Here is a 12,954-nt window from a genome sequence, read left to right on the forward strand (position 1 = left end):
CACTCGTCATGTAGGAGAACTAATGAAGACTGATGCCGTGGGAATCCCTCGGCAGTCCAGTGGTTAGGACTCGGCACTTTTGATCTTGGGTGGCCTCAGCCTGCAGCGGCTTGAAACAGGGTTTTTCAATTCCCAGCCAGAGACTGAAGTCAGGCCGCAGAAATGAGAGCCCTGAATCCTAGCCACTAGGCCACCAGGAGGGCTTCCGTGGTGGCTCAGATGGTAAAGATTCACCTGCAGTGCAGGAGACTGGGGTTCAATCGCTGGGTCAGGAAGATCCCCTGGAGAAGGGAATGGCTACCTATTCCAATATTCTTCTCTGGAGAATTCCATGGAGAGGAGCCTGGCGGGCTACAGTCCATAGGATCACAAAGAGTCGCACAACTGAGCGACTCACACACACACACACACACACACCCCCCACAAGGAACCAGTGGCCAGTGACAAGGCCCTGGCCTGTATGGCTTTGCAGAAATAAATTCCTACAAAGAAAGTAATGAAACTGTAAAGTGTTTATTAGGAGGAAAAAGAGTACATGTGGATAGCCACACTGGCAGGCTCAGAGAGTCGCCCCTTCCGGTAGTTTGAATCACTTTTACGCGGCATCTCTGCCAGGTTCCCTTTGGCCAACCATCGTGCTTCTCCGGGTCTGTGTTTGGCATATCTCAGGGTCCTCTCATGTGCGTGCACTTCTCAACCAAGACGGATTCTAGCAAAGAGGCCCACGGGAGGGTTAGCATCACTCACTGTGCGGAAGCGCCCTTCTCCCTCTTTGACCTCTAAGGAGCCTTTCTGAGCATGTGCAGTCAGGGAGGTCTCCTTGACTTCAGGAATGAGGAATGTGCGGCCTTTTATCTCTCATCTGGGGCGGGGCCCAGCCTCCTCTTCTGCTGTCCGAAGGGGACACATTCCAGCTGCTCACCCTGGGGCCTGGCTCCTGTCTCACTCTCACTGCCAGGATTCAGATTCGATCCCTGGTCAGGGAGCTAAGATCCTGCAAGCCACACAGCATGGTTAAAAAGGAAAAGAAAACATTCAGACTGTTGTTTTGAGGTGCAGTCATAGACAAAGGCCGAAGGGTCAGTGTGAAGAACCCACATCCAGGGGCTTCCTGGTGGCACCGTGGTGAAAAATCCGCCTGCCAATATAAGAGACACAGGTTCCATCCCTGTCTGGGAAGATCCCACATGCCGTGGATCAACTAAGCCCACGTGCCTCAACTATTGGGCCTGTGCTCTGGAGCCTTGGAATCACAATTACTCAGCCCAAGCGCTGCAGCTACCGAAGCCCAAGTGCCTGGAGCCCGTGCTCTGCAACGAGAAGCCACCAGTGAGAAGCCCGTGCACTGGAGCAAAGAGGAGCCCCCGCTCGCCGCTAGAGAAAAGCCTGCGCAGCAACGAAGAGCCAGTATAGGAAAGAATAGATACAAATAAATAAAACTGTATATTAAAAAAAGACCCCACATCCAGGTAGAGTTTCAGCAGATGGAAACAGGACAGGACACAAAGACATCTTTGTTTAATGTCCAGTGTTCTAGAGACTGTTCCACTGGAGGACCCTCTGTCCTGTCTCCCTGGGAATAACGCAGAATGATCTGGACAGTTACATGTCACTAGTCGTTCCCGGGAACTCTAGTCCCCTTTAGGTTTCTAGCATTGGGTTTCATGCAAATCTTTCCCCTAAACCGTAACTTCCCCCAAGGCCGGGGTGTGTGTATGACTCTATGGAGGGCCCCCTTTCACTCTGAGATCCAGGACCTGAGAGCTGGAAGGGTCCTGAGGGTGTCCCATAGTGGCACCCTCTGGTTTTCTGGGCTGCGAAAGTGTTAGTTGCTCAGTCCTGTCCAACTCTTTACAACCCCATGGCCTGTTCCGCCAGGCTCCTCTGTCCATGGGATTCTCCAGGCAAGAATACTGGGGTGGGGAGCCATTCCCTTCTCCAGGGATCCTCCTGACCCAGGGATTGAACCTGGGTCTCCTGCCTTGCAGGCAGATTCTGTACCGTCTCAGGTACCTGCAGTCCACAGAATTTATGGGAAACCTCTGGAAACAGGCCAGCTCAAGGCCTCACGGGGCTGTCTTGGTTCCCCTAGAGCTTCTCCTACTTTATCTAGTTTCTTTTTCCCACACATTCATATTCTTTATTATTATTTATTCTTTAAAAATTTTGTTATAAATACGTTTAAGTTTTTAAAACTGTTTAAAGTTTTTAATTTCTGGTAGGAAAACATTATCTGATGAACACCCTAATGGCAAACCACTGTAAGAATGTTTCAGTTGCATCTGGGGCACAGGAGTAGAAATTATCTTCAAAGTACCTCAGCTTTCTTCATAAGAAGATCAGAGATAAGCTGGTTCGTATTATTGTGACACCCATTAGGTGATCTAAGTTGCTTTTCCTTCAGCAGGGGCTTTTTTTGTCAGAAGGGCATGATGCCTAGAGAAAACAAACAAACAAAAAGGCCCCAAAAGATAAACTTAAAAGAAGGGCTTTATGCTTGACCTCCAAATTTGGCTGACAATTTACCGATGAGATTCATAACCTTTGGGTTGCTTTCGACATCTTTGCTGGGTTCTGGGCCACATCCCGGAAGGTCACAGTAACTTCTGGATCCTGCATGGCTGCAAGAAAATCTCTGGATCGCTAAACATTCCATTGAGCCCAGGCATTCCTGCTATTCTAGGCACACTCCCTCCCATCCCAGGCATTCCCCCAGGAAAATTACCAGGCGCCCCCACCAGGAAAGCCACCAGGGAAAGAGCCACACTGAGCTCCTGATTGTCATCTGGCTTCTCCCTCTGGGCTCTCTTGTGTTCTTCCCCATCAGTTCTCATTTTCAGATTTTTTGCTTCTAGCCATCCTACTAGATATGAATGGAATCTCATCGTGGTTTTGATGTGTATTCCCCTGACGACTAAAGATGCTGACCATCTTTTTTTTTTTTTTTAAACTATCCATTTACTTATTTTTGGCTGTGCTGGATCTTTGTTGTGTCACACAGCTTTCTCTAGTTGCAGCAAGTAGGGGCTACTCTTCCTTGCAGTGCACAGGCTTCTCATTGAGGCGGCTTCTCTTGTTGTGGAGCACGGGCCCCTGAGTGCTGGGGCTTCCTTAGTTGTGGCATAAGGGCTCTAGAGAGTGGGCTCAGTACTTGTGACACACAGGCTTAGTTGCTCTGAGGCACATGGGATCTTCCTGGACCAGGGATTGAATCCATATCTCTGGCATTGGCAGATGGATTCCCAACCACTGAACCACCAGGGAAGTCCCAACGTTGACCATCTTTTCATGTGATTATCAGCCATTTGAATGTCTTCTCTGGAGATAAGTTTGAATTATTTGTCCATTTTTAAATGGTTGGTATTTTTCTTTTTTTTTTTTGTCTCTGTTGTTGGGTTTTAAAAAGTTTATCTGTATTAACTACTGGATTTCTGAAAAATATTGCATCTAAAAACAGAGGTTTACTAATAAATGAAGGCTGGGAACTGCTGCAGCCTTTTTATGTCACATACAGAGAAACAAGAGACCCATGAGGTTAAACCACGTGGTAAGTAGCGAAACAGTCTGACGGCTTGCCTCACCTCCTCCCACGTCACTCAGCACCTGCAGTGGGCAGCAGGCAGGTGCGGGCTCTGTGAGGAACTACACGTGCAAAAACAAACCCTGTCCTTCAAGCCTTGCGGGAAGACAAGGCTGGAGGAGCTGGGAGTTGAGGGGGCATGGTGAGAAGTTCCCTGTAATTGAGGAAGGGAGAGAGTGGTGGCAAACAAGGCTAGATTCTGAAGGATCTGAATGCCAATAAATTGGGGGTTTTAGCCTGGAGACCCCAAGTCACAAATTCAAGCACCCTCCTGGGGCCGCAGGTGCTATAAATGTGAACAACTGGTGTTAAACAGTAGGGAGTGGAGGGGGCCTGTGGCTAACCAGAGTGCCCGCCTGCCTAAAGGCAGATTCCAAGATTGCTGGTTTCAGCATATTCGGAGTGACGTCGGCTTGGGGGTTCCACGTAGGTTTAGGGAGGAGACACTGTCCTGAGGCCGATGGTCTGGGAAGAGGCTGTTGTGTTGTTGAACCGTCCCAGTTGTGGACACAGACAGGGCTTCCTGGCTGGCCAAACTTGGGAGAGTAATTCACCTTCTCTGCAGCTTGGCTCTTTTCCCCTGGAAAACAGGAGTGATCATTGTACCTATCCCCTGCCTCGGGATGCGGCTCCATTCCGGAAACCTAGCTGGCCTCCTGCTTCCCTTGCTCTAGGGACCTCCCCTCCGAGCTAGGGCGCTCCTCTCCAACATCTCCAGGCTGCGGCCCCTTTAAGGCGGCCATGGAGGACCCAGTTTCAGAGCTAAGGAGATCGTCTAGCTGCCGTCTCTGTGGTAAGCCGTCCCTTACGGCCGGAAGTGCGTGTTCAGACCTGCTTTTCACTCTAGATTGGGAAGGCAGGGACGCCACGTGTTCTGTGGTGTCAGAGGGGCTGTACTCGCTCGCTCCCACCCGCTGGCCGAACCCCAAACCCGCAGAATGACGCTGGTCCGCGGCGCCAGTTCCCGCCCTGAGACGCTGACGAAGCTCCCGGCAACCGGACTTCAGGAATCACTCCCAGCATAGAAATTGGGCCTTGGACGGAAGAGGCCAAAAGCAGGCACCAGGATCGGGGTGAGGGGCTGCAGTAGGAGGCGCTGCACCCCTTAGAAAAGTCTTGGATCCCGGGCTGGAAAGCCAGCATGAGTTTTAGGGGGGGTGGGATGTAAACAGCCACGAAACTTATCCTCCTAGAGCACATGGTGTTCATCTCTTTCCCCAGGGCTTTATCAGAAGATGAACGCTCTCTGGCCCCCGGCGATTGGATGAAGGCATTGCAATCTTTGCTTCTCCTCTGCGGTGAGCCTAGAGCATATTCGGAGTGACGTCAGTTTGGGGGAATCCAGGTAGGTTAAGTAAGGGTGGAGACGTAGGGTCCTGAGGCCGATGGTCTGGGGAGAGGCTCCTGTGTTGTTGAACCTGCCCAGTTGTGGGTGCAACGTTGTACCAGGTAGCCCGACCCTGACCTAAAGTAAATTCCTAGGAGAACTTTTCCCTGGGTTTTGAATTTGCAGTAACAGGTGTGAGCATTCTAGCAGCAGTTTGATGATCATGTATGATACTGCAAACAGAACGTTCGCTGAAAGAAGAAAACCTATAAACAGTGTTCATGTATATTTGTTTTATTCAATATTTTATGATACTTTGAGCAGGCACCATGTTAAGTGTTAGGGACACAGAGATGTTACAGACCTTGTTCTCAGGAAACTACAGCCTAGTTGGGGAAATAACCCTAAAGAGAGTGTAATTCAAGCTGACATTAATGCTCTGAAGGAAAGCACAGTCTTACAAGAATGTGTGTCTCAAAGAACCTGATGGAGACTGGAAGGCTTTCCTGAGGATGAGACCCTTGAGTGGGCTCTGAAGGATGCATAGGAGTTTGGTGGGAAGGCCAGGGGGCAGCATGTACAAAGGTCCAGTGGCCTAGCTAGTGTGGCTAGTGGAGGAACTGAGAAAAAGGCCACTGTAGCCCAGAACGTAAAGTGGAAAATGGTGTGAAAAGAAGCTGAAAAGGTGGGGGAGGGACAGGCTACACAGCGCTTGTGGCTCATGTGAGGATTTGGGGCTTTGTCCTGAGAATATTAGGAGGTCAATGTGGGTTTTAAACAAGATGATGTGCTCAGTTCAGTTCAGTCGCTCATCGTGTCCAACTCTTTGCAACCCCATGAACTGCAGCATGCCAGGCCTCCCTGTCCATCACCAACTCCCGGAGTCCACCCAAACCCATGTCCATTGAGTCAGTGATGCCATCCAACCATCTTATCCTCTGTCGTCCCCTTCTCCTCCTGCCCTTAATCTTTCCCAGCATCAGGGTCTTTTCCCATGAGTCAGTTCTTCGCATCAGGTGGCCAAAGTGTTGGAGTTTCAGCTTCAACAAAGATGATGTGCTAAAAACTGTAATTTCAAGAGTCCTGTGCACAGAGCGGCAGTCAGACAGAACTCTGTGATGCTGGAAATGGTCTATATCTGTGGTGTCCAGTAGGGCGGCCATGATCCTGGAGTGACATTTTGTTTTATTTTTATTTTTTGGCTGCACAGGGTCTTTGTTGTGGCGCCTGGGCTTAGCTGGTCCATGGCATGTGGGACTCTTCTTGGACCAAGGATGGAACCTGTGTCCCCTGCGTTGGCAGGTGGATTCTTAACCACTGGACCACCAGGGAAGTCCCTGAAATTTTAATTTAAACATAAATGGCCATGTGTACCTAGTGGCTGCTCCGTGGGATAGTGCAGGTCTAAGACATTACTGGAAGGGCAGTGCCACCCTTACTGGAATCGTGACACCCGAACCCTTTCACTTCCTGGACAGAGGCCAAGATGAGTTCCACTTGGAGAGAATCTTCCTGTTGGTCTTTCCTGGGGATCTCACACAGTAAACTACCAGTGGAACTGCTTTTCATTTTTATTTTCTTGGTGTGCTTCAGCCTACTCCGTGAAGCATCATTCCTCCTGTCTTTGCCTGTTTTGCTGTCAGCACACTGATGGAGAAGCGATCCTTCATCACGTTGAAGTACCTACAGCAGTCAAAGCGTTATGCCTCTGCTTTGGAGGGAACGTCAAGAAAAGCGTGGTCCCTGGTGTTCCGGGGTTTGGGGTGCAGAGAGGTAGACAGCAGAAAGTGCTGGACCCCAAGAATGTGAGTTTTCAGTGGGACCTGGCAGGATGTAACCCTGTGAGGAAGTGAAGGCCATTTCCAGCTGATGAAATGTGACAGAAGGTGGAAAGTGTGAAAGTGAGAGGGTTGGGGCTCAAGAGTTGGGGCCAAACTGGGGGTCTACACAGTGAGAGAGAATGGGAGGAGAATGTAGGGATAGACGGGCTGGTATTGAGTTGTGGGAAGCTTTGTCAGATGGTGGTTTACTGTGCCTGCTATGGGCAAGCTTCTGAGGGTCCCACGTGGCGGTGGGTGGATGCCCAAGTGTGCTTGGGGTGGTGGTGGGGGTTGTTAGGAAGTCACTGGGATGGAGCCTGTAGACTTGGAAGGAGGGGGGACACTGGGTCACTGCAGGGTGGGCCCCAGCCACATCGTGTTCTGGGTGGAAGGTAGATTTTAGGTTTTGAAGGGTTTTTTATTGTGTTAAAACAGTTTTAAATCCCCTGAATATTCAGACTTGCTGAAGTTGAACGAAGAACTGATGTACTGTACTTTCTTTGCAGGTGAGTTTACTGGAAGAGGCGTGTGCTTGCCGAGTGAAAACCTGCTGAGTTTGTTTCTGCCTGGTTCTCTGTGCCTGAAATATAGCAGTTGTGTTTTAGCACTTTCTGAGTTTGTTTGATTTCATTCTTATCTACATAATTTTTGAATGCTGACCTGCTTAAGATCCTGTTTTGTACGAATATAAATGAAAGGAGTCAGACCCCAAGGAGAGTTTACATACATGTCGCGGCTTCTGCGCTCAGTGACCACCTGCTGAATGTGTGCCCTTGGCCTCCAGGGGGCACAGTGGGCAGCTCAGTTTCCGACCAAAGAGTAACTCAGGGTTACACGCCCTCCGGGCTGCTGGTGCCCTGGACCTGTGACTTCGTCCCTGAGCACCCCACTCTCACCCAGGCTTCTCAGCAGGCGAGGAACCCCCACCCCTAGCTCACACCCAGGGTGCATACACATCGCAGGGTCTGGGAGCTTTGTGTTACAGACCTTGGAGGCTTTGCTGGCACTGGATGGGGCCATACTTCCCAGCAGAGAATTCTCCTGAGTCCCAGTGTCTTTGAATATTTCTCCCTCTGTTGATGTGGAGAAGGAAAACCAGCCTGTGTTCTGAGCTGTGATGGTGGTAATGCCATCCGCAGACTGTCAGGCCATCCTTCTGTTGTGGTCATAAGTTGTTTTGCAGTTTAGAAAGGTCCCCAGTCCAGGCCTAGCTGTAATCTCTGGCTTGCTGTCAGTGGTTGTGCACCTGACTCCAGGCCCAGGCAAACATTTGTGATACATGCATTGTTATGTGAGTTCTGTAGAGTTAACGTGGCATTCAAGGCCCTCCAGAGCCTGCTCCACTGGCCTTGTCAAGCTTACCCCCTGTGTCACCACCTCTCCCCACATGGCTTGCAGAAGTCACGATCCAGTGGAGGAGACAAGCCCAGGAGTGCTTGGCGGGTTGCCTGATGCTTAGCTGGGTGATTCCGCCCATCTCTTCAGTGTAGTGGTCCAGAGAGGCCCAGGAGAACCTCGCAAAGCCCTGTCACGTCTCTGAGTGGCCCTGTCCTCACTCCGAGGTCAGGGGGCTCGGGCAGTCCCAGGGTTCAGCAGACAAAGGCTGCTTTCCGAGCCCACCCAGCAGAACCCTTCCCCTTGGGGTCTTGGGGGGTCCCAGAGTCGGAATGCCGCTGTGTCGTGGGCAGTGTGCACCTCTGCCTGAACCCCCAGCACACCTCTGCGGGGAGGAGAGCCTCCTGCCCTGGCTTTGACGGCTGTGCCTTGGCCCGCCCCGTGTCTCCTCCCTCACAGCAGGGGAGTACTTGGGACAGGCCAGGTTTCCTGGGGCTGATCTCGTCTCACCCCGCGACAGTCAGTCATGTGAAGCGGGGACCCTGATTGTCATCTCCATTGTACAGATGAGAGAACTGAGGCCTTGAGGTTAGGGATGCAGAACAGGCAGAGGCAGACCCTGGACCCAGGGTGGATGCTGTTAACACTAAACGCCCAAACCCCACTCCAGACACTTAATCCAAGCAGGGCTGCTGCGTTTAGCAAATCGGGCTGCCCTAGTTAAGTTTGAATTTCAGATAAATGAAATTTTTTTTCTTTTTTTAGTATATACTAAATATTACATGGGATATACTAAGACTTAAAAAAATTCTGTTGGTTTGGAATTCGGATTTCACAAGGTATTCTGTATTTTATCTGGCAACCCCAACCAAGGCAAAAGCCTCTGCACAGCCCTGTGAGAGGAAGTGGGCGTGGGGCTGGGGAGGTACCACCAGCGTTAACACGATGTCCAGAGCAAGGGCCAGGAAGTTCTGAGTCCTCAGGAGTGGAAACCTCTTGGAAAACAGGCCTTTCAGTCCCCAGGGCCATTCACAAAGTCTCCCTAAGCGAAGATGGGGCAGAGTGTGGCCTGCGGTTCCTGAAGAATTGCTCGCACATGCAGGGAAGGTGGCCTGGGGGGTGGTGGGGGGCGAGGTGGGGCAGAGGCGCCCAGGTGTGTTGGATTACAGTTTGTGGCGCCTTATGGTCCACTGTGTTGTTGGGCTTCACGGAGTCAGCCTGGGGCTCGGCAGCCGTGGCAGCTGGCGGGACATACCGAGGGGCTGGGGCCAGAGCAGAGTCCCATGGTGGCCCTGAGGACCCTTGACAGCACTGGAGGTAACGCAAGCCACACAAAAAATTTTAGATTGGTGATAGCCTGTGTCAAAAAAGTGAAACGTGAAATTACTTGTGATAGTTTATTTAACCTCATTATGCCAACAATGGGCTTCCCAGTTGGCGCTAGTGGTAAAGAACCTGCCTGCCAATGCAGGAGACATAAGAGACGGGTTCGATCCCTGGGTCAGGAAGATCCCCTGGAGGAGGGCATGGCACCCCACTCCAGTATTCTTGCCTGGGGAATGGTATGGACAGGGGAGCCTAGTGTCTCCTCTGTCTATGGGGTTGCAAAAAGTTGGACACAAGCTACTTGGCATGCATGCACACACACGTGCCAAAAATAGTTTCAACGTGCAATCATACAAAAATTATTAGACATTTTGTTTTTTAAAAAAACTGGATCTTCAGAACCCAGTGTGTATTTTACACTCATGACTCGTCTAGGTTTACCCCAGCCCACTCTGAGTCTCAGTGGTCATGTGTGGCTGCCACCACGGAAGGGGCACGTCTGAGACCTGCAGGCGAGTCAAGCCTTTGCCCTGATTCTCAGATGTCCAGGGAGGGAGGGAGGGAGATCACACTGTGGAGGCTGGCTTTCCTGTCTTTGGTGTCATCTGATCTTCAGCACGACCTCAGGGCCTAGGTGTTACTGTGATGCTCTTTTAGAGGCTCAGGCTTGCCCGAGGTCACTGGACAAATGCTAGTGGGCATCCCCAACTGCCTGACCGCCCCCACGGCCTGCGGGGATCTGGGATGTCTTCAAGGTCATTCCAGGGGCAGGACTCCCAACCAGCCATTGCTCTCCCCTTGCATCCTCTGGCTGGTCAGCTCACTCAGGGTTCTGGCTGCCAGGAAAGCTGGCCAGTTCCAGTCAAGGCCAGCCCTGCCCTCCCAGTCAGCCTCCCCAGGTTGCTCTCCAGGATGGGACGCGAGCTTGGCTGAAAACATATCTGAAGTCTCAAAGGAGATCGGCTCCATCCTGCTTTTTGTGAAAGGAGCTTCTGGGGACTGAGGCCCCCAAGTGCCCGATCTAAGCCCTTGCCAGAGAGGTAGGGGCAGCCCCACAGCCCACCCACCTCGTGCTTACAAGTTCCTGGAGACAGCTGGTGCATCACTATTAAACCTACTCATTGGGAGGGTCTCAGGATGGGGAACACATGTAAATCCATGGATGATTCATGTCAATGTATGGCAAAAACACTACAATATTGTAAAGTAATTAGCCTCCAACTAATAAAAATAAATGGAAAAAAAAAAAAAGAAAAAAAAGAGTGAGTTACAACCTCAGGGAAAAAAAAAAAAAACAAACCTACTCATTTCGCCCGGCACTTGAAGGGCCACTCTGATTGCTGTGACTCTGCGGGGCGGCCGGAACCAATTTCCTAAGGATGATAGATTTCTTCTCATTTGCTGCTTTCATGCTGTGGTTACTTCTGTGTCCAGGAGCAAAACACTTTCAAGAGGCTGTCTCCTGGGACTAACCTCCAGTGGAGGGGGCTTTGGAAGGGGAGGTGTCCTCGGCCCCCTCTGCGTGGCGGTAGGGGTGACCGGCCCCCGAGGCACAATGCCAGGCCTGGGGAGAGGAGAGGAGGGATGGGCAGGCTAGGGCAGAGGATGAGGCTGGGAGGGGGTGAGGAGGGGTTGGGAGTGGGAGGTGAGCTGCTAGCTCGTAGCTCCTGCTTGGATGTCCTCTGGTCAGTGGTTCTCAACTTTGGCTGCACTTCTGAATCACCTGGAGCTTTAAAGATCCCTATGCAGACTTCCCTGGTGGTTCAGTGGTTAAGACTCCATGCTGTCAATGCTGGGGACCCAGGTTCGATCCCTGGCCAGGGAGCTAAGATTCCCACGTGCCACACAAGGGGGCCAACGTAAATAAATAAAATATTAAAAAAATAAATAAGAGACTTCTCTATACTTCCCTGGTGGTCCAGTGGTTAAGACTCCATGCTCTCAAAGTCAGGCACCTGATTTCTACCCTAGACAGAGGTCCTTCTAGCTAAAGCTATAGTTTTTCCAGCAGTCATGTATGGATGTGAGAGTTGGACTATAAAGTCCAACTATAAAGTTGGACTAAAAGCTGAGTGCCGAAGGATTGATGCTTTCGACCTGTGGTGTTGGAGAAGATTCTTGAGAGTCCCTTGGACTGCAAAGAGATCCAACCAGTCCATCCTAAAGGAAATCAGTACTGAATATTCATTGGAAGGACTGATGCTAAAGCTGAAACTCCAATACTTTGGCCACCTGATTCAAAGAACTGATCATTGGAAAAGACCCTGATGCTGGGAAAGATTGAAGGCGGAAGGAGAAGAGGACGACAGAGGATGAGATGGTTGGATGGCATCACTGACTCGATGGACATGAGTTTGAGTAAACTTTGGGAGTTGGTGATGGACAGGGAGGCCTGGCGTGCCACAGTCCATGGGGTCGCAAAGAATTGGACACGACTTAGCAACTGAACTGAACTGATGCTGTAACCAAGACTTGGTGCTGCCAAATAAGTAAACAATAAATATTCTGCCTCCAGGCACCACTGACAAGAGATACAGGTTTTGAAGGGTCTGGGCTGTGGCCTGGGATCCGGATCTTTCGACACTGCATGGGTCATTCTAACGTCCTGGTTTGAGGCGCTCTCTGTCCTGCAGGTGTGAACAGCCCGAGACAATCCCCTGTCTAGAGAAATTGCCCAAGACTTGCAAATGTGCCAGGAGACACTAGGTGGGCCAGGTGCAGCCCATCCACAGGGGTTATCCGTACCTTTGTCTTTCTTTTGAAGAGGCTGTTCTACAGCTCAGATGGGGAAGAAATTGGGCTGTAGAAAATGGAAATTGTTCTTGTCCACAATGGTGCAAATGGGTCTCATCCCACACAGATAGGATTGGCTTCTTTCATCTGGAAAGGACGACCTCAAACATTACCTTTTATTGCCCCATCGACCAGTTCTGCATCTGTTAGCAAATTTGGTCGGGCATTTCAGATTGCCTGTCTACATGGCTGCTTTTCAGATTTTCCTTTCAGCTGGTCTTAACATCTTATCAGCTCCCTCATTAATTAATGAGCTGGAAACAATGACTTACACATGTCCATTTTATGCGTGAAAGTGCTGTGTTCAACTTTTGAAAATTATAATTTAGCCCCTCTCAGGGGGACTGGGGTGCACCTTCCTGCTCCCTCAGCCTCCATGGGCCTCCTGCTGTGTCCGCCTGGTGCTGGCTATATCTCCCCGTCTCCCCAGCTAGACTCAGATGTAGTCACAGAGAGTTGTTTATAGTTGTTGTTGTTTAGTCACTAAGTCGCATTCAGCTCTTTTGCAACCCCATGTTCTATAGCCCGCAAGGCTCCTCTGTCCATGGGATTTCCCAGGCAAGAATACTGGAGTGGGTGGCCATTTCCTTCTCCAGGGAATCTTTCCGTCCCAGGGATTGAACCTGTGTCTCCTGCATCAGCAAGCAGATTCTTTACCGCTTTTGGCCAGGACCTGCAGTATGTGGGATCCTTGTTCCCCAACCAGGGCTTGAACCTGCCCTCCCTGCATTGGAAGAGTAGATTTGTAACCACTGGACCCCCAGGGAAGTCCC

The 12,954-nt window shown here is 50.8% G+C and overlaps 1 long non-coding RNA gene and 2 other non-coding genes across 3 annotated transcripts; all 3 read left to right on the forward strand.

Annotated features, from left to right (window-relative positions):
• Window positions 1–4,384: 4,384 nt before the first annotated feature.
• Window positions 4,385–7,334, forward strand: LOC110138672 (uncharacterized). The gene is made up of 4 exons (XR_011492461.1): window positions 4,385–4,653; window positions 4,802–4,925; window positions 6,501–6,712; window positions 7,234–7,334. It is a non-coding gene; the product is annotated as an uncharacterized lncRNA (long non-coding RNA).
• On the forward strand, window positions 4,966–5,152 carry LOC139039299 (small Cajal body-specific RNA 16). The gene has a single exon (XR_011492618.1). It is a non-coding gene; the product is annotated as a small Cajal body-specific RNA 16 (non-coding RNA).
• Window positions 7,335–11,140: 3,806 nt separating the features above from the next.
• Window positions 11,141–11,213, forward strand: TRNAD-GUC (transfer RNA aspartic acid (anticodon GUC)). The gene has a single exon. It is a non-coding gene; the product is annotated as a tRNA-Asp (tRNA).
• Window positions 11,214–12,954: the final 1,741 nt, after the last annotated feature.

The sequence above is a fragment of the Odocoileus virginianus genome, chromosome 17 (assembly GCF_023699985.2).
Source record: "Odocoileus virginianus isolate 20LAN1187 ecotype Illinois chromosome 17, Ovbor_1.2, whole genome shotgun sequence".
Taxonomy (NCBI): domain Eukaryota; kingdom Metazoa; phylum Chordata; class Mammalia; order Artiodactyla; family Cervidae; genus Odocoileus; species Odocoileus virginianus.